This window comes from Ceratotherium simum, chromosome 2, assembly GCF_057802395.1.
Source record: "Ceratotherium simum simum isolate JZ-2026a chromosome 2, ASM5780239v1, whole genome shotgun sequence".
Classification (NCBI taxonomy): domain Eukaryota; kingdom Metazoa; phylum Chordata; class Mammalia; order Perissodactyla; family Rhinocerotidae; genus Ceratotherium; species Ceratotherium simum.
The window spans coordinates 39,367,442-39,388,204 of NC_141901.1; the positions used below are offsets into that span (position 1 = coordinate 39,367,442).

General features: G+C 43.2%; 1 pseudogene; it reads left to right on the top strand.

Moving 5' to 3' along the window:
- The first annotated feature begins 3,878 nt into the window (after positions 1 to 3,878).
- Positions 3,879 to 19,684, top strand: LOC147917914 (uncharacterized; annotated as a pseudogene).
- The last annotated feature ends 1,079 nt before the right edge of the window (positions 19,685 to 20,763 follow it).

The following is a 20,763-nucleotide window of genomic DNA, read 5'->3' on the forward strand; positions in this document are numbered from 1 at the left end:
TCCAATTTGGACAGGATCTAGACTCTTTTGTTGTAAAGGAGTTTACAATCTGTAAAGGAGTTTATATGTTGCCTCCAGAACTCAAAAAGTCCTAAAATATGTTGAGCATGTTTTAATTAACATTGTGAGTGCTAGACGGTCAATAGTTGTTTCTTGACAATGTCAGGGATGGATTAGCCCTTCCCAAATAATGTTTAGGAACTTACCGAGATGGCAGGTTCTTGTACTATGTGTGGGGCAATGGCTCACTTCCCTTTTGTGACCTCCTTTGTGAAGATCTATAAGTCCTGAATGAGTGTGTTAAATGATCCAGCAATCCTATTTCTGGGTCTACATCCAAGATAATTGAAATCAGGATCTTGAAGGGATCATTGAAGCATTATTCACAGTAGCTAAGATATGGAAACAACCCAAATGTCCATCAATAGGTAAATAGAAAAAAGAAATGCAGCATATGCATACAATGAAATATTACTCAGCCTTACAAAAAGAGGAAAATCCTACCATTTGTGAAAGTGGATGGACCTAGAAGATATTGTACTAAGTGAAATAAGTCAGTCACAGAAGGACAAATACTGCATGATTCTACTTACAAGGTACCTAAAATAGTCAAAGGTATAGAAGTGGACAATAGAATGACGGTTCCATGGGTTAGGAGGAGGAGGACATGGGGAGTTATTGTTCAATGGGTATAAAGTTACAGCTATACAAGATGAGTAAGTTCCAAAGATCTTCTGTGCAACATAGGGCCTATAGTTACAATAAGATATTGTGTACTTGAAAATTTGTTAAGAGAGTAGATCTCATGTTAAGTGTTCTTACAACACATACACACACACACACACACAAAGAACAAAGGGACACAAGGAAACTTTTGGAGGTGATGGATATATTTATTACCTGGATTGTGGTGATGGTAACACGAGTGTATACGTATGTTCAAACTTACCAAATTGTATTCATTAATTATGTGCAGTTTTTAAAATTATTTTATTGAGGTCATATTCGTTTATAACATTGTGCAATTTCACGTACACATTGTTATATATCAGTTTCTGTATACACTGCATCTTGCTCACTCCCAAAAATCTAATTTTTATCCATCACGATACATATGTGCCCCTTTACCCCTTTCGCCCTCCCCGCAACCACCTTCCGCTCTGGTAACCACTAAACTATTCCCCTTAGCCATAGGTTGGTTTATCTTCCACATATGAGTGAAATCATATGGGGTTTGTCATTGCCTGGCTTATTTTGCTTAACATCATACCCTCAAGGTCCATCCATGTTGTTGCAAATGATGTGCAATTCTTTTATGCTAATAATATCTCAATAAGGCTGAAAAAAAAGGAGTCAACCATCAAAAATAGAGTCAGACCCCTTATTGGAGAGCAAAGTTAAAACTCCCTGCCCTTTCTTAACTCAAAGAAGGCTCTGGATGCTCCTCAGTGTTGGCTCTGACAGAAAATCTTCGGGTAAAAGTCACGCAAGCAGCCTTCCTGAGTTCTGTAAATACAGTGCCAACAGGCTCCTTCAAGGTTTAGAAACGTTAATAGGAAAAGTGCTTTACCATTGTTTGAGAAAAAGCAAACAGGTAGTTGCTGAGAGGTGGGATGGAGCTTCGGGGTCTGTGAGGTGGTGGACACAGGAGTGGGTCCTGCTCAGCCTCCAGGTTATGCCATGCTCTGGAAAGTGGCCGTGTGTGGACTGACAGGTGATTTCTTAGAGCTGTAGTAGTAGCTAGGGCTTAGCTGTCTTAGGGAATTGCCACTGAGTGTGTCCAAGGAGATCAGCTTTTCTTCCGCTGCTAGGGAGAGCTCTGGTAGCAGCTGCACGGGGGCCTCAGCTTCCACAGCCGTGCCCAGGATGCAGCCTTCAGGGACAGCCTTGTCATTCTTAGCTTCCACCTTCGACTTAAAGAAACTCTCCAGCAGCTTCAGATCACCTTTGCTGCCTCACCTCCCTATGCCTTGTCCTTCCAGAGAGACCCATATTCCTAACACATGTGACTCCATAATCAGTGCCGGGGCTTCCTGTAACACCGACCCCACAGCCAGAACCTCCTCTGCCTCAAGCCTGCTGCTCTCCCATGTCCACCACCTTGGGACAAGGGCTGGGGAGCGGTGGGGACAGGAAGAGCTTTCACTTGGAAGGCCTTGGCCAGACTGATGGGGGGTCCACCTCCTGGGTGTTACTCTTGGGAGAGGCAGCTGCCACCCTGGAGTCACTACTTTCTGCACTCACAGCTGCTACAGGACTTGGGCCCTCATCCGGCTTCTGCACACCAGAAAGTTTCCCTCAGCAGACAGAATCTCCCACCGCAGACAACACACTGAACTGGGACAGGGCTACCCGGACTCCTCTTCCTCAAGACATTAGTGATCCTAAGACACCTGGAATCTTGTGGATGCATAACGGAGGGAGTTGGAACTTGGAGAGGGTTAGTGTGGACTTCTGTCCCTTCCAGGTATTGATAGGTGAGCACTGTGTCCTGAGATCAGCTGAGTCACGTGTGTCACGACTAGTTTGGAGAGACCAGTCCCATGCAGCAAATCTTATCCATCTTCTCTCAGTCCACCTGCCATAGACCCACATCAGGGTGTCCACCCTTCCCTCCAGGGCATGCTCCACAGGGCAGCATGATGAAAACTCTAGTGAAACTGCCTCCTGGACTGGATGAGAGCAGAAAGGAATGGGATACAGGCAGGAGCAGATGGAAAGAGGAGCCTTGAGTTTGGGAGGAGGCTGACCTAGATGGCCCAATGTACAAACAGGCACTATGCTGATTCCACTGATGTAGGTCTTGAAGGTGACCCCTTTGGGCCACCTCGAGGGGAACTGAAGGAACTGGGATGCTTCCACCTGGAGAAGCCTTTCCTGATTCTACCAGCCAGAAGTGACCTCTCCCTCCTCTGAAGTTTTTTGTATCTTTTTTTCTACTAAAGCTTTCTGGTATTCAGCCTTGTAACAAGGTAGCTCATATTGGATCTCTCCCCACCAATGTGAATGTGACTCTCTAGGGCTTGGTCCCCATCTTACTCCTTCATGAGTCCCCAAGGGCCTTGTTCCTAGGAGGTAGTTGGCTGAGTGCATTAATTAATAAATAGGAAGAACCTATCTGGCAGGGTGTTGGCCTTGAAGCCACGGTATGAGCGATCCTCTGCCCCAGTGAGGGCGAGGAATGAATTTAACTTAAGCAAGAGGGAGACAGACCAGAGACAAGGAAGAACTTACTGATTGGGTAAGCTGGGTACACTGTCGGGCAGTGGCAAATCCAGGTAAATCCTGCACCTGCTTGAAAGCAGGGGATCATTTTTCCTTTCAAGGTGAGAGCAGATTGGCTTCTGCAGTACTTCCGGTGGTCCAGGTTTGGGCTGGCATAAAGAACAGAGTTAAGACAGAAGTCTTCTCAAGTTGTCTAAGGATGACCAGAGGCCCAAGGTTAGTGGCCATGGGGCAGCTCAGGGCTCAGGAGGAAATGAGGCAGTTCATCTGTCAAACTCCGCAGCACGGAGCAACTGAGCGAGCCTGGGATTGTTGAGGGCACTGCTCCCAAGAAGGAAAGAAACATGACTAGTACTTCCTGTGGACAGAGGCTGCGCTGAGTGCTTAGGACACTTTCTCTCATTTCACCCGTACAGCAGCGCTATGAGGTAAGCACTGTGAGCCCGTTTTGCAGGAGAGGAAACTATGGCTTAGCAAGTTCAGTGAATTAACCCAAGGTCAACATGACTATGTTTGAAATTTGAACAGAGGTCTATTTCAATTTTACTATACCGATTGTCTTCCTAGAATCATCCTGGTCTTCCTAGGATAGACTGGGTGAATTCAATTTAAAAAGGAAGAATTTCACAGTTGTTATCAATGAGAAGACATTCATGGTTTCTGTTTCCAATGCTCTAGGCATCTGCAGCACTGGGTTCAAGAGTTCTGGAGCACATGGTTCTGGAGCTCAGGATTCTGGAACTCACGTTCCTCTGAAGAGGATCCAAGGAGGTTCTGTGTTGTTTCATGTGATCAAGGAGCCAGGAGCCGAGCTAGAGGAGATCTCATGGGGCTTTGGCTCTGAATCAAACTACACTCTTATGCTGCAAGTCCATAGTGGGCCAGGAGAGGCTCCAACCTGGGCCAGCCTCCAGGACAAGTACAGGCAGAGAGTCCATGTGCCCAACATGACGTCCCTGAGGATTGAGAACTTGACTTGTGAGGACAGTGGGCAGTACCAGGATTGAGCTTAGCTTGAGGAATAGAATTTAACCAGGTTTTCCACCTCACTGTTGATGGTGACAGCTGTGGACAGATTTTTGGGACCCCCCTCTCCCTGGTCTAATGGGCTAATCTAGCAAGCAGACTGCATAGGCTTTAAGTCAGTACAATAAGAATCCATGCTGTACTGGGAAGCAGCCATGCAGGCCATCTTCACTCTGTGTCCAAATGACCTGCAACTGTTACTGAGCAATGGAATCACTCTGCTCGCTACGATCTGAGCCAATTAATCACAATGAGTTAGGGATAGAGAAAGGAAGTTTTAATTTGATTAGTTGGCATAATCAGGAAGATGGCAGATTAATGTCTCAAAAATAAATCTTCACAAATGACAGGGTCTTGTGGGCGTTACACAGGGAAAATGGGCAGTGAGGAGGGGGTCCAGCGATGCTGGTCTCCAGGTGTGTTGGGCTCCAGACATCACATTGTTCCCTTCTTCTGTCAGCTGTGATGGATACATTGTAGGCGAGTTTCCTGCCTGCGGTCAGCCTATTTCTGGAGAGAAACTCATAGAACAAAGTTTTAATTTATCAAGGTATATGGGACTACATGCATAATTGGAGGCCATAAATCAGGAGAGCATGTGATTTTTTTAGTGTACGTGCAGAGCAGCGAGTAGTCACACAGAGGAGGGGCTGGGGCCACGTAGTGTAACAAGACGGTCTCACTTATGCTCACTTATACAACCCCTCATCTCATGACTGAAGATGCCAGGGGGAGAAACCAGCAACAGGAAAAGATAAAGGGTACCTATCTCTTACATCCGCAGCTGCCTTTCTTGGAGATTGAGGAAACAAATAACGACCCCGGTCTTTGCTTTCCTCCACACATAGATAACATCAGCATCTCTGAACTTGTTTGATATAACCAAAGAATTCTTGCTTACGTTACTCTTAATGCATAATCTAGAGAAAAACCAGTTGTACCCTAATCCCTTTTTTGACATATATGAAATCTACTTGTAAGTTTTTTCCTCTTCCTTGCACGTACAGTGTTTTGTGAAAGAAATATATGCTGCACTTAAACTCACACCCCTCGGAGCAGTTCCTCAGAATACTCTGTTGGACTGTTTCCTGGGATTCGAATTCCTCACCTTGATTATTAAATAGACTCATTTAATAAACCTTTACCTGGACTCTTTATTTCAGTTGACACAGCTACCTGTCACACTACCTATCCACTCCACACCCCTCCCCACGCTGGCCTCCCCAGCTCACACATGACTAGGTTCCAGGGACGAGGGCACCTCAGCTGGCTTCTACAGTCGCTGCTGCCCTTCCTTTCCTTCCTCATTGCACTGTGATGAGCTTAGGCCAACAGAGTCTTTTCTCTCTGTGTCTGTTTCTCTCTCTGTCTCTGTCTCAGTCTCTATCTCTGTCTCTGTCTCTCTGTGTTTCTTTCTCTCTCTCTGACTCTCTGTCTCTGTCTGTCTCTCTGACTCTCTCTCTCTCTCACACACACACATGCACACACGCACACACACACACATCACATTATGGCTTGCTGCAATATCCTATTTTGCTATTTTTCCTGCCAGAAGCTACATATTTCCTGTTCTTCCTCTTTGCATTTCTTCTATATCAAATCCTAATCTCTCAAGGCACATGTTTGGCTCCAGCTTACTAGGTAAAAGCCATGTATTCAATGCATTCAGAAAACCCAAGGAGAAAAAGTCTATCAATAATTTTCAAAATATTGCCTCATTAATGTTTCAAAATAAAGAAAAATGAAAAACTACTTAAAGCTTTCAAATTACATCAACCTTTAACAATTGTATTTAGACTAGTCTCCAAGTAAGAACCTCATTACCAAAGAAATGTTTGTTCACTGAAGAAATAACATGGTGACCATTTCTTAAGCACCCACTGTGAACATTATATAAAATATGTTATATTTACTCTTTATATATTTTTTTAAAAACTCCACAATTCAAGTTATTTTTATAGTCAAGAATAAGTTCAAAGTCAGGCAGCTCACATAGAGCCAAGAACCAGACTCAGATCTTTCCAACTCTAAAATCAAGTGTTTTCCACTGCAAACTAAAAGTACCAAACATTTTTAAAAGGGAGGAAAAATCACCCATTAACATTGTCAAAAGCTCAGAAATAACTGAAGTAAAACCAGTGAATCACCAAAGTAATAGTTAGTAAAAGTTTATTGTGCACACACCAAAAAGACAGTTCCTGAACCAGGAGCACTTAAACCAAAACATGGAAGGAGGCTCAGCAGTATGTTGTTATAAAGCAGCTTCTACAGTGAGAAAGTAGTGACTGTTGATTCTTCAGAGAGATTGCTCATAATAATAGAATTTTCTTAAATGATAGAGAATTGGTCAGTGGTTAGCTCATATCAACTTTGGGAGAGAGTTGCAATTTTGCGTGTGATTCCCAGAAGCATAAACAAGAAATGACCAAAGTCAAGTTAGTCTTACTAAATAAGCTAAATTAAGCAACTGATTGTGTCACTCAGGGAATTTTCAAGGCTGGTCTCCATTTGTTTTTGACATTAGCAACGTTATCTAACACAGAGTAGAACAGAAATTGCGGCAGTGGCGGAAATGTTCTATATCTGTGCTGTCCATTTTGGTAGCCAGTAGCCACACGTGCACTTTAAATATGATTAATATGAATGAGGAACTGAATTTTTTGTTTTATTTAATTTTAATGAATTTAAAAGTAAATAGCCACTGATTCATTCCACTCACATCACTGAATATAACTGATATCTATAGAACCCCGTTCCTCTCTAAGGCCAACCCTGGAGCTCAGGATCTTTCTATATGGCGGAAAGGATACAGAAGCCACAAGAATAGGAGAAGAAGAATGGCCAAACCCATACATTTGCCTTTGAACCCCCAAGTAAACTGCAGCAGCTAGAAAACATACCCTGCAATCCACCCAAACTAACAGCCCCTCCTTTGGGGTGGGACGGGGGTGGGAAATGGAGCACAGAGCTTCACCTCTCTGCAGTTAGGTAGTCAAGCTGTTGTCATAAATGGGACAAACTTCTACACATTTTTTGCTTTTAACTTTTTTTCTAGCTTTCTTTGCTGATAAGAAATTGTAAGTTTTCTGTGCTCATATCTATTGAATCCTTATCTTTATTATTTTTGGCTTTAGAGACATGTTTAAAAAGCTATCGCCCATTCCACTATTATAAAAATATTAACTTATTTTCTTCTACCACTTTTATTATTTTATTTTTCCATATGAATTTTTACCTTAATGGTTCTTAACCAGAACTGCGCTGACAATACCCATTCAAGTGCCTCATCCCCGGAAATTCTTACTCAGCACATTGAGATGGAGCCTGAGCCGTGTGTTTGGAAATCACTCCCTAAGGGATTCTCTGATCAATTATAGATAAGAGCTCTCATCCAGCTGAAATATATGTTGGCATAAGTTTTAACTTATAAGGTTATAATTTTATTTTTTTCCAAAACATTTAGTCCTTTACCCCACCACCATTTACTGAATGATTCATCCATGTACCAATACCTTCCTAACTTATATCTCCAGTCCAGACATCTTTTGAGCTCTAGGTCTAGAGATGCTTGAGCTCTAAATGTTTAAACCCAACTGGTGACTTGACAGCTCCCTTTGCATTTCTCAAGGGCAATTCAATATGTTCAAGATTGAGTAGCTAAGCTTGGTCTTCCTCCAGTATTCCCCACTCTGGTGAATGATGCCACCATCCAACTGACACTTTCTTCTCCCTCTACTCCATAGCCAATATATCAGTAAGTAATCTCAATTTTACTTTCAAAATATCTCTTAAGTCATCCACTTTCCTCCATCTCTACTGCCACCATCCTAGCTCAATCTATTGACTCTCACCATCTTCTCATTAGCAGCAGCAGTCAACTAAGTTGGGTTTCCCACACAGTCTTGGGCCCCCTCTGATGTATCTTCTATACTGAAGCCAGGATGATCTTTTTAAAAAGCATATATTATCATGTCATCACTTCTTAGTGATACCATGTTGCATCCTTAACATGTACTGCAATGCTGTGCAGAGTCTCTCCTGCTCTCCACCCCACGCTCATTTCTCTCTGTCCTCTGCCATGCTCCTAGATTTCCATCAAAATGCCTGTTTTTCAGTTTCTCAAACATATCATGTTTCCTCACACGGCAGGGCCTTTGCACATGTTGTTTCCTCTCCGTGGAAAACTCTTCCTGCTCCCCTTTTACTAATTAATTTTATTCACCCTTTTAAATTTCAGACCATCCATATCACAGAGATCCTTCCCTAATCTGCATCCTTAAGTAAAAGTCCCATACTAGAAACTCTCAAAGAGTTTCTAAATGCTCTATTTCTTCAGAGCATTTATCTGTTTGTAATTATATATTTATTAGAGTTATTTTAACTTAAATGAAATGAGATTCTCAAGCTCTTTGTCTAAATAAGAACCTCAGTGGAGTTATGGGTTTCTTTCTCATCACGTTTGTGGGAAAAGAAAGAAGTAACAATGATCATCTTCTAGGTTACAAGGAAAATTCACAAGTGCCTATTTCTTTCAGAAAACAGAGAAGTCAATTTAAATATTATTAGAGGGTTAAAAAATTTAAGTAAGAAATCTAGCCAGAAGTACAGATTATTTTGTAGAGATTAAAGGTTATTTTCACAGGTCATAGCAACAACTACTGAAGCCCAGGTGTCTTATAAATCATTGTCTTGAAACCCTGGTTTCTTCTGTCTTGTTGCTATGGTCCAAAATGGTAACTTGAGCTCTGCCCATCACGTCATAATTTAATCAGCAGGAAGGAAGAAGAGACAGGGAAGGACAGACCTCTTTCTTTAAAGACACTTTCCAGAAATAGCTCACTAACTTCCACTAACACTTCAACTAATATCACTTCCTTCTATTCCTGAAATTCTATGAGTTTTAGTCATAAATAGAAATTGAATTGATTGAATGCTTTGTCTAGATCTATTGAGATTGTGATTCTTCTCCTATAACTTGATAATGTGGGGTTGTTCACAAACACATTGTTCCAATGTTAAACCATCCTTTCATTCCAAGAATAAGTCCAATTTGGTATGGAGCTGGGTTTTCTTTTCTAAACATTGCTAGATTTGGTCTGCTAGTATTTTCTGTAGGAATTTTATATTTATGCCCATAGTAAGATTGAGCTGTAATTTTCCTTTCTTTCACTTTTCTGTACTATTGGATTTTGTATGAAGTTTAAACATAATTCATTAAAATGAATTGCAGCATGTTCCTGCTTTTTCTGTTCTCCACAATAGTTTGTACAATATATACTTTATCTGTTGCTTGAACATTTGGTAGAAGTGAGCCTGACTGACTCTTCCACCTCCTTCAACTCTTTGTGAAAATGTCACCTTCTCAATGAGGCCCACCCTGGCTACCCTATTTAAAGAGTAGCATGCCAGTCTGCACCCCACCCCAGAACTCCTGAACCTCCTTACCTTGCTCTACTTTTTATTTTTTCCATAGCAGCTTGAACTTTTTAACACACTGTGTAATTATGTCTTTTTTTGTGTTAATGTTTGTGTATCTCCCACTCTCCTCAACTAGACTATAGGCTCCAGGAGAGCAAGTTCTATCTGTTTTATACAAAGATGTATCCCAAGACCCTAGAAGAACACCTAACCTGGGTGCATTCATCAGGACAGTTAATACCACCTGTTGTAACGAACAGCCCTAGAATCTCATGATTTTATACAACAAAAACTTATTTCTCAATCACATCCCTGTCTCCTACAAATTAGCATGTCTCCCTAGCAGCTTACTTTCCATCATGTGGCTCTACCATACTGGAGTCCTTTTTTTTTTTTTTTTTTTTGTGAGGCAGATCAGCCCTGAGCTAACATCCTATGCCAATCCTCCTCTTTTTTGCTAAGAAGGACTGGCCCTGGGCTAACATCCATGCCCATCTTCCTCTACTTTATATGATACGCCACCACAGCATGGCTTCACAAGCAGTGCGTCGGTGCACGCCCGGCGTCCAAACCTGCGAACCCTCGGGCTGCAGAAGCGGAGCACATGCACTTAACAGCTACACCACCGGACCGGCCCCCATACTGGAGACCTTTGCTTTAAGCCACTGGGACAGGGAAGGGCACATAGTTCTTAACTGTCTCAGCCCAGAATTAAGAAATCACATTCCATTGATCAAAACTCGATCACATGATCCAGCCTAACTGCAGGGCAGTCTAGGAAAAGACAAAGGAAATAATTTGATGAACATTACCTGTATCCTTTAGAGATTCAACTAATATCTGTTGAATGAATTAAATTAATTTACTTCTACAACTGTCAGCATCTTAGGTTTTGTTCTCCCTGGTGTAGACTTGTAACTTTTGTTGCAATTTTTTTTTTAACAATAGTACTTTGTTGTTTTATATTTCTTCTTGAGACTGTTTTAGTAGCTTATATTTTTCTAGGAAATTACCCATTTAACCTACATGTTCAGTATAATATTGTCACTTTTTTCTTCATCTCTGCTGCCTCTATAGCTGTGTTCTCTTTTATATACAAATTATATTGGTTGTGGGCCTTCTCTTTCTTTTTTTATGGTCATTCTTACCAGAGTATTGTCTACTATTTTTGTCTTTTCAATATATCAGCATTTGGCTTTTTTTTAAATTGAAATATAATTGACATATAGCATTGTGTAAGTTTAAGATATAAAACATGTTGATTTGATATATTTATATATTGCAATAAGATTACCACCATAGTGTTAGCCAGTATCTCTACCAAATCACTTAAGTATCATTTCTTTTTTGTTGTGGGAAAAAATAAGGTCTAGTCTCTTAGCAACTGTGAAGTTAATAATACAGTATTGTTGTCCATAATAAGTATGCTGTGCATAGATCTCCAGGAATTATTTACTGCTTGCAGTTTCTTCCCTAAACAACATCTCCCCAATTCCCCCACCCTGCCCCCAGCATTTGGCTTTGTTGATCATCTCTACTGTATCTTTAGTTCAATTGCATTATTTTTTGCTTTTGTCCTATATTTGATTCCTTTTACATGCTCTGAGTTTATTCTTCTTTCTCATTTTAAGAATTGGAAAATTTGCTTATTGATTTTTTTAGGTTTTGTTATATTCTAATATAATATTATAAATCTAAAAAATTTTTCGAAATATTATTTTAGTTGTAGCCCACAAATGTACATATATACACTATTTTTATTGTTATTAGGAAGTGTGTTTTATAATTTCCAAAAACGTGGGCTTATTTAGTGATTGTTTATTGATTTCTACATAATTTGTATTAAAGTTAGAAGAGGAAGATATTAATGTTTAATATTCCTTTAAATTTGAATTTAAATTTTAAAAATTCTTCAATATTCATTTAAATGTTCTTTGTGACCTAATATGTAGTCAGGTTTTGTAAACCACGATTCCACACACTGTGGGGAAGGAAATGATGTTCTTCACCAGGTAAACTGAGGGCACTGGCTTCCAAGACCCACGTTATGGGCGACATTGTGTTTCTGCAAAATTCATATATTCAAGTCCTAACCCCCAGTATCTCAGAATGTAACTATATTTGGACATAGGGCCTTTAAAGACGTGATTAAGTTAAAATGAGACCATTAGGGTGGGCCCCAAGCCAATTTGACTGGTGTCCTTATAAGAAAATTAAATTTGGAGAAAAAACAGACACCTTGAATTCATGTAAACAGAGGAAAGGCCATGTGAGGACACAGTGAGAGGCGGCCTTCTGAAAGCCAAAAGGCGAGGCCTCGGGAGAAACCAAACCTCCTGACCCTTTGATGTTGGCCTGCCAACCTCTAGACCAGTGAGAAATGAATTTCTCTCGGTTAGTCAGCAGACCTGTGGAATTTTGTTATGGCAGATTAACAAACTACTACAACCCATCTTAAGAACAAGACAGAGAGAACAGAGGGCCAGGCTGGATCCCAAAGACAAGGCTTGAAGAGGAGGATGCCCTCCCTCTTTGGAGGGCTGAGGAAGTAACCACAGGGACTGCCAGGGGTCTTCTCTCTGAAGGTGCCCTAAATAGGCTCACCAGCTGACAGTCCCCGTCAAGACACAGAAACAGGACAGCACAGGATGAAGAGAGAGAGCAGAGGCCTTGAAGTAGCCACAGGAGAGTCCTATCTGGGTGGATGCATGAATCCCAGAATGTCATAGCTGGGAGGGGCCTTAAAGGGGATCTGCCCAGGCCCCTCCTTTCACAGAGGATGAGGTTCCCTGGTGGGTGACCTTGTCCTGGGTCACACAGGGCAGAGGCAGACCTGGAGCCTGGGAATCCTCTCTTCCCACCCAGTGCTTCTCCCCTGCAAGGAGCTGCCCATCAGCTCTCCTACCCTTTCCCTGCCCTCCCCAGGGTTTCCTCCCTCCCAGCACTGTTGTCCGATCACCAGGATCTGAGCAGGTCCTGGAGTCTCATCCTTCAACTTCCCTCTTCTGGGAAAGGGGAAGCAAGTACTCAGAGGGATTAGAGGAGCAGGGACGTCTGGCTAGGGGAGGGTTAAACAGCAGCCCAGCCAGACTCCCCACTTTCTAGAGAGAAGGGAACCAGGGAGGGAGGAGGCTCAGCCCTCAGGCTGCGGGGGAGGATCCACCCCAGAACCTGGATGGTGAGCACCAGCTGTGAGGAAGATGGAAGATGATGCAGAGCAAGAGCTCTCTGCTATACAAAAGATCAAATTCTGAAGAAGAAGAAAATAAAGTCAGGGGAGAATGTGGTTGTAAGCAAAGTGAGTTAAACATATATTTAAATAATACAAAATTTAAAACTCTCATATATTTTGTCCATACATTAAAATTTTATCCATTTTTCTGACCCTTCCCCATCACCACACTGGGAAACCGACAGTAGTAGTTCCCTCTTAACTCATGGATCAAACCCAGCTCTATTTCTTTGCACTGTCTCCTCTGTCTCTGTCTGGAGCCCACAACGGCAGGGACACTTTCTTGTCCAGCCCCTGCCAGCAGACACAGGGACACATTCAGTAAATGCTGTTATTGCTGTGATGAGAGGGTCCCCACAAGAGAAGGACCACTCCTCACTGGCAGCTTCCTGCATCTCTGGAAATTGTAGTGTGAATTGAGCCCATTCAATTCCACCGTCCCTTCTGCCCTTCTCTTTCTGAAGAGATGTCCAGGAAAGGGTTAAGGATTTTAAGAAAGATAAGGACAAACACTTTAGTACCACCCACACCATCACTCCTTCACCCACTCCTCCCCAAAGTGTAGAGCAATTTAGAGGTGATATTCCTTCCAATGATCCCTCTTCCACTTCACTCAGGCTGCCCAAACTCAACTGAGAGGTGTCCATCTCATCCAGTAGTGAGGAGGTTGGGCCTAATGGCAGCCAATTCCACTCTTTCCCAGATCCTGTGTAACCTGGAGACAGTCACTTTCCTTCTCTGGACGCAGATTGCCTCATCTCTAAAGTGAGAAATTCTAACAGCTTTCTTTCTTTCTCTCTTTCCTTCTTTCTTCTTTCCTTCCTTCCTTTCCTTCTTTCCTTCTTTCCTTGAAATCTGCTTTGTGGCCTAGTTTGTAGCCAAGTTTTATCAATGTTCCATGTGTACTTGAAAATAATATGCATTCTCTAATAATTGAGTATCAAGTTTGGTATTTACTCATTCAATCAAATTATCAATTGTGTTGTTCAAATCTCTCTCCTTACTAATTCTTATCTGTATGCTTTATCAGTTATCAAGAAACTTGTATTAACATTGTCACCCAGGGAAGTCCCTAAAACATTTTCCATGTCTAATGCTTCATTTTAAGTTGCGCTTGCTTATAGAAACAAAGGCAGAACAATGTCAGGTGGCCAAACTGCAGAACCGGTCCGAACCAGAAAGGTCCAAAATGGCGTTGGGGCACTGTGCACAAAGGGAAATGTGTGCAAAAGGTGCTGTGTGCAAGAAGGGAAGATCTGTGCATGACGCAGAGTCCCCTGCCCCTTCACATCCCATGAAAACGCTGGTGCCCTCCCCTTCAGGGAACGGTGTTTTAAAGCACAAACTCTGCCTCTTCCATTCATTAATCAATGAATAAAGTTTCTGCTCTACTATTCTGAACCAGGTCTCATTCTATTGTCACAAGCAACCCAGGGCAAAAGGGCCCACATGTGCGTCACCAGTCCTTTGGGGCTCGGTAACAATATCTCCTACTGTGACAATTTGTCTTTTTCTCCATGCGATTCTGTCGATTTTGCATCATGTATAGTGAGGTTATGCTATTGAAAGCATTTTCATCTATTGCCAGTATATTTAGAATTGTTATATAACCCTCTGTCTCCATCATAATGTCTCTCATAAACACTGTATAGCTGGACTGAGTTTTCTACGCAATCTATGCGTGTCCGTGTCTAATTGCGAGGTGTTTCTCCATTTAAGGTACTGTGACTACTGATGTGTACGGCATCATTTCTATCAAATTATTGTATCCTTCTTTTTCTTTTGTTTTGTCTATGCTTCTCTTCTTATTTCATGTAATTAGGTGTAAATTTTTTGCTCCATTTTTTCCTCCACTTTTGTGGAAATTATACACTGTTTCTATTCAATTAAAGATTGGCTTAATTTTATTTATTTATTTATTTATTTATTTATTTATTTATTTATTTATTTATTTTGTGAAGAAGATCAGCCTTGAGCTAACATCCATGCTAATCCTCCTCTTTTTGCTGAGGAAGACCAGCTCTGAGCTAACGTCTATTGCCAATCCCCCTCCTTTTTTTTCTCCCCCAAAGCCCCAGTAGATAGTTGTATGTCATAGTTGCACATCCTTCTTGTTGCTGTATGTGGGACGCCAGCTCAGCATGGCTGGACAAGTGCTGCGTCAGTGCGCTCCCGGGATCCGAATCCGGGCCACCAGTAGCGGAGCGCGTGCCCTTAACCGCTAAGCCACGGGGCTGGCCCCAAGATTTGACTTAATTTTTAACATACATATACAATTCAAACTCTAAACCAATATCTCTACTCATTTCATTAAATGAAAACAAACTTGGAGCACTTTCCTTCTTCTCATCTCCCTCTTTTCTTAAATATTATTGTTATCCAATATTTTTATTATGCATTTTCTCTACCACATTTATAAATTCTTAGGATTTTTATGCAATCTGTGTTCAGATTTACTGCCTGTTTACCATTTGTCTGCTCACCATTCCTTTTTATTTTCAAACTGTCCTTCTAGATCATTTTTCTTATTCATGAAGTGGTCCTTTAGTGATTGGCTATTGGTGGCAAATGTTCTCAGTTTCTGTCTGCCTGGAGATGTCTTTATTTTGCCCTTTATCTCGAATGATAGTTCATTTGAGCATACAATTCAAAGTTGACAATTATTTTCTCAGAAAACCTTGAGGATATTATACATCATACATTACAGCTGTGCTGTCATTGCCCTGTCATTCCTCTGTAGACGATTGGTCTTTTCTACTTCTGGCTATCATAAAATTATCTCATTGTCTATGGTGTGTGCTAAAGCTCTAACACATTTTGTTTAGGTGGAAAATTGCCCCCATCACAGGCAAAGCCAGTGCCAAATGAGGATCTGAGAGAATCAGACTAAGCAATCAATTAAATGAGGAGAAAATGAACACAGAGGATGATATGATTGATGTTTCCAATGAAAACGATGTATATACGAAAGGACAGAGAGAACCTTAGGGAAACTGGGGCAGCCCATGTCAAGAGTAAGGTGCCTGGGGTTAACCAACACCCTGCTTCCACCACTGAGGCTGGAGCACCTGCTGCCCCTGTGAGTTGGAGGTGGCAGGATCCCACTGTGGCCCTTAGTGTAACAGTCAGTCAAGGAGGCCACTCCAGACAGGCACAGACTCCCAAGGTTGTAACTCCCCGGTCTGACTCAGACAGACACTTCCTTGCAGCAAATCTGCAGATAAGCTTGAAATACTATCTGATTATGGATATGTATTTACCATCAATACGTATTTAGGGTTACTAATGTCTTTTACTACTTGTTTGCTCAAAATCTCTACTTCTTCCCACTCATTTCTGCCTGTTCTTTCTCCAAAATGATTTGGTTTTGTACCATAGGCTTGATTCCATCTCTGATCTCCTTGAACCGTTAGTGCACACACGTGCCCTGGGCAGTGGAAGGCTCCCCTCAGGTCCGTTCAGTGTTCACCTTGCTGGGACCTAGGGCTTCACCCATTTTTAAGGTAGTTTCTGGACTCAGAGTTCTAACGCATAGTGAGAATTCACACCCACACCCTGCACACTGCAGGTGTGGATTCCAGTTTCTCACAGATTCCTCTCATGGTCCAGAGCAGGTGGCAGCCCCCGAGCTGACGTCCCAGGACAGAAGACAGGAACTCTTTCAGCCTGTATTCACCTGAGCCCCTTCTTGCAGCATCCCTACAGGCACAAAGCCGCACACAGACTTGTCCCCACTGAGGGACATATAACATGGGCCTCTGAGGTTTGTGTCTGGTCCTAATAAGCCATTGGGACATGAGAACTTCCAATCCCACTTCTCCCTTTAGCACCCTTTTAGTTCCCTCTGGTTTCTGTAACTGGAGTTTCCAGATCTGAGATACATTATTAAACATTTTTATTATATTTTTATCAAGTGTTATTGTGTGGTCAGAGTGTGAGGAGGGGCTCAGAGTCAGTTCAAGGGCCTTCTTGTCTGGAGATTTCCAAGTGTTTTTTCCATACCCGTGATCCCTGTTGCCCGCAAACCTCCACACTTGGGGCGGAGGCAGCTGTTGCTTTATGCAGAGGCTAGAAGCCCACTGAGAATGTGGAAGTCTGTGTCCATCTTTTCACTTCCAAAATAGGCAAGAGCCCTACTTTATTGACTGAAAAAAAGAGATTTATGTGATCCAAAACCAAAGATTGTAGATGCAGAGAATAGACTTCTTTCTACAAGTCACAAACTAAAAACGTACCAAGTGAGACATGAGAGTGATTTTATATATGTTTCTAGAATTAAGTAAGCATTAAAGAAATGCATTAAGGATGAGACTGGGGCCAGCCCCATGGCTTAGTGGTTAAGGGCGTGCGCTCCGCTACTGGTGGCCCGGGTTCGGATCCCGGGCGCGCACCAACGCACCGCTTCTCTGGCCACACTGAGGCCATGTCCCACATACAGCAACTAGAAGAATGTGCAACTATGACATACAACTATCTACTGGGGCTGTGGGGAAAAAAAAGGAGGAGGATTGGCAATAGATGTTAGCTCAGAGCCGGTCTTCCTCAGCAAAAAGAGGATTAGCACAGATGTTAGCTCAAGGCTGATCTTCCTCACGAAAAAAAAAAAAGTAAACCTTTGTTGTTTGAAAAAAAAACGATGAGACTCTGATTAACCATTGAGAAGGATGTGATATGCTATTCCCTAGGAGCTCAACAGCAGGGGGCTGCAGGGCAGGGTGGGAGCAAGCCAGGAAATAGGAACTCCAGATAGGATGAGCAGGAAAACAAAAAAGAGGGAGCCTGGGTCTCACTTATCACTCCCTGGGGGAGTGTCTCCTCCCAGGGAGCCCTGTTGAGTAGAAATCTGGGCATGGTGTGTTTCTACAGAAAAAGGGCCTCTAGAGGGGCTACAAGTTCCCTCAGCCTGGGCTCCTGGGCTCCCTGTTGGGGAGATTCAGAAGTTCTCATGAGCCCCTGGCGGGGAGACACAGTGCTGAGAGGGACCACGGGCCAGAAGGTGACCTGAGGTCAGAATAAGGAAAGTCCTAGTGCAGAGACCTCATCACGGGAGGCTGTGTGACAGGGACCAAGGACGTCAGCAGCATCACCTGCCCTGCCCAAGACAAGCAGGAAGAGCCACATCAGCAGCAGATGCAGCAGAAGCAGAGAATGAGCCCCGGAGACCAGAGCAGAGTTCCCTGGCAAAGGCTCACAAGGATTACAGAGAGCAACAAAAAGACGGAGATCCCTCACCACCTCCACAAGCACAGGGAGGGAGAGAGCAGCAGTCAAGGGGATGGAGGTGGGAGGCTCAGGAAAGGCCTTCCTTGACTGGTCCTGCTGTGGAAGTCAGGCAGTTGGTTTCTCTGGGCATGATAGTGTTTAGGCTGATTCTCTCTCTCACGGGGCATTTTCATAGGATCCCTGGATACCCTTCCTCTGGCATGCTGGGGATCTCTCACCTACCTTGTCATAGGTAATGCACAGGATGGCCACTTATGTGTTTCTCTTTGGCCTCTGGACTTGGCTGGTCCATTTCCACACAGACTCTCTCTGTTGTGGTTCTATTGTTTCTCCAGATGGACCTCTTTTCAAACTTCTTTTAAGCTCCTACCTCTAGTTGATGAAAGACATGTTCTTTTGACTCACCAATGTCGATGCAATTTCTTACTAATTAGCAGCCAGTACTTTACTAAAGGCTGTCTCAGCAGCATCTCTCCCCTTGGGCTTATCAGGTGTAAAGCAGCCACCTGTCCAGTGCATCCCCAAGCTGCAGGGGACACAGCTCCAGCTCTCTGAATGGTCTCATTGAAGCCCCTCTCACCGTGTTTGAGGTGAGGGTCAAGCACCCATCCAGCTGGGGCAGGGGGGACTCACAGCAGCACAGTTCTCTCCAAAGATATTATCTTCCCCCTTACCTCCAAATCCTAACATTTTTATGTCTGCAGTTTGGGTGAGGGAGGGTTAACAGTCTCAAACCAGTTTCCAGAACCTTCTTTGAAAGGTCTCCATATGGAAGATATTTGCCCAAGAAGTTTGATTATAGCTTCCACGTGCTCTGGGGGTTGTAAAGGATGTGATCATGTGTGTGGAGGGCAAGCAGGTGTGATTTCAGTTATGTGATGAGGGCTGGGGGTGTGAGTGGTCGAGAGAGTTCATAGCACTGGCTACTTTCCCTTCTCTAAAATGAGATTCTATATCACTTTCTTGTTATATGACTTTGAACAAACTGTTACATCTCTGTAAGCCTCAGTTGCTTTAGCTGTGAAATGCCCTGCATTCTCAGCAGGGGACTCTGAAATGAAATGAGGTAATGGAAGAATGATGTGCTCCACAAATGCAACTATAATTATTTTGTCCCTTCATGCCCCAGAATCAGTGCTCATTCCCCACATCCTGTTGAGTCACCATCCATCACACTGGGCTGGTGCAATGTCACCCTGGAGTGCAAGGCCGTGGGAGCCACAGAGGACCTGAACATGACCTGGGAGAGCAAGGGCCTCCTCAGGGAGCTGGGGCAGAAAGGGACACCAGGACCAGCCCCCAACACCTGGACCCTGGCTGTGAGACTCCACCTTAAGCCAGCCCAACATCAGCCTCACTTGTATGGTCAGCAACAATGTGGACCAGAAAACTGCCACCAACGACATTAGGGAGGTTTGTTGAGATCAAGAAATTGCCCAGCACGGTGAATGTGTCCAGCTCCTGAGACACTCGTATCCCAGAGATAGGGGGTTGGTGCTCACCATCCCCAGGAAATGTGATATCCAACATCTCCAGCCCTTGGGACAATACCAGAGGAGATGAATCAGAGACAGTAAAGTTTGGCATGTGACCCAGGAAACTATGAGGGATGGTGGAATCAGGGCTTTTAGGAAGAGCAAAGAACAGCTATGCCAGGCACTGATGTTTCTCTCTGCTCTGTTCTGAATCCCACTTGAAGGACCATCCAGGGGACAAGGAATCATATTTGTAATAAGTGACCTCAAGATGGGAACTTGAAGATAAAGATAGACAGGTTTTGACTCAACATTAAAGGACAGTCATCCAAAAATTGAATAGAGGCTCTGAGACACAGTGAGGTCCCTGTCACTGGTGGAATGTAACTGATACCAGCTCAACACAAGGTTGATATGAGGGAGGCCATTGTAGAAAAGAAACCCTATGGTAACTTTGAACGACCTCTGACAAACTAACCCAGCTGGATATGCACCCTTCAGGAGATCTAACTGCTCTGTAGATTTTACGACCCTTGCTTGTGCATGTACCTCCCAGCTGCGATAAGATGATAACTTTGTTCTTTTGAGTTCCTTAGGAATGTGATGACCCCCAAACAGAGAGTCTATGTTGATAGCCATCATCAATGAAAACTGAAAGATCTGGTGTGGCCACTCCCAGTCTGTAACACCAGAGGGTCAACATCCCTAACCCCCTCCACTATAACCCACCAGCCTATATAACTGCTGTAAGATTGTGTGCCCCCTTAAGATGGTTCTTTTAGACACTAGGCAGCCATCTTCCCTCTTGCTAGCAACCTGTAATAAACTGCCTTTTCTTTCCTATCACCTTGCCTCTTCACTATTTTTTCCTTTTTTTTTTTTCTTTTTGGTGAGAAAGATCAGCCCTGAGCTAACATCCATGCCAATCCTCCTCTTTTTGCTGAGGAAGACCAGCCCTGAGCTAACATCTATTGCCAATCTTCCTCCTTTTTTTCTCTTTTTCTCCCCAAAGCCCCAGTAGATAGTTGTATGTTGTAGTTGCACATCCTGCTAGTTGCTGTATGTGGGATGCCGCCTTAACATGGCCATACAAGTGGTGCGTCAGTGCGCGCCTGGTACCTGAACCCGGGCCGCCAGTAGCAGAGCGCGCGCACTTAACCACTA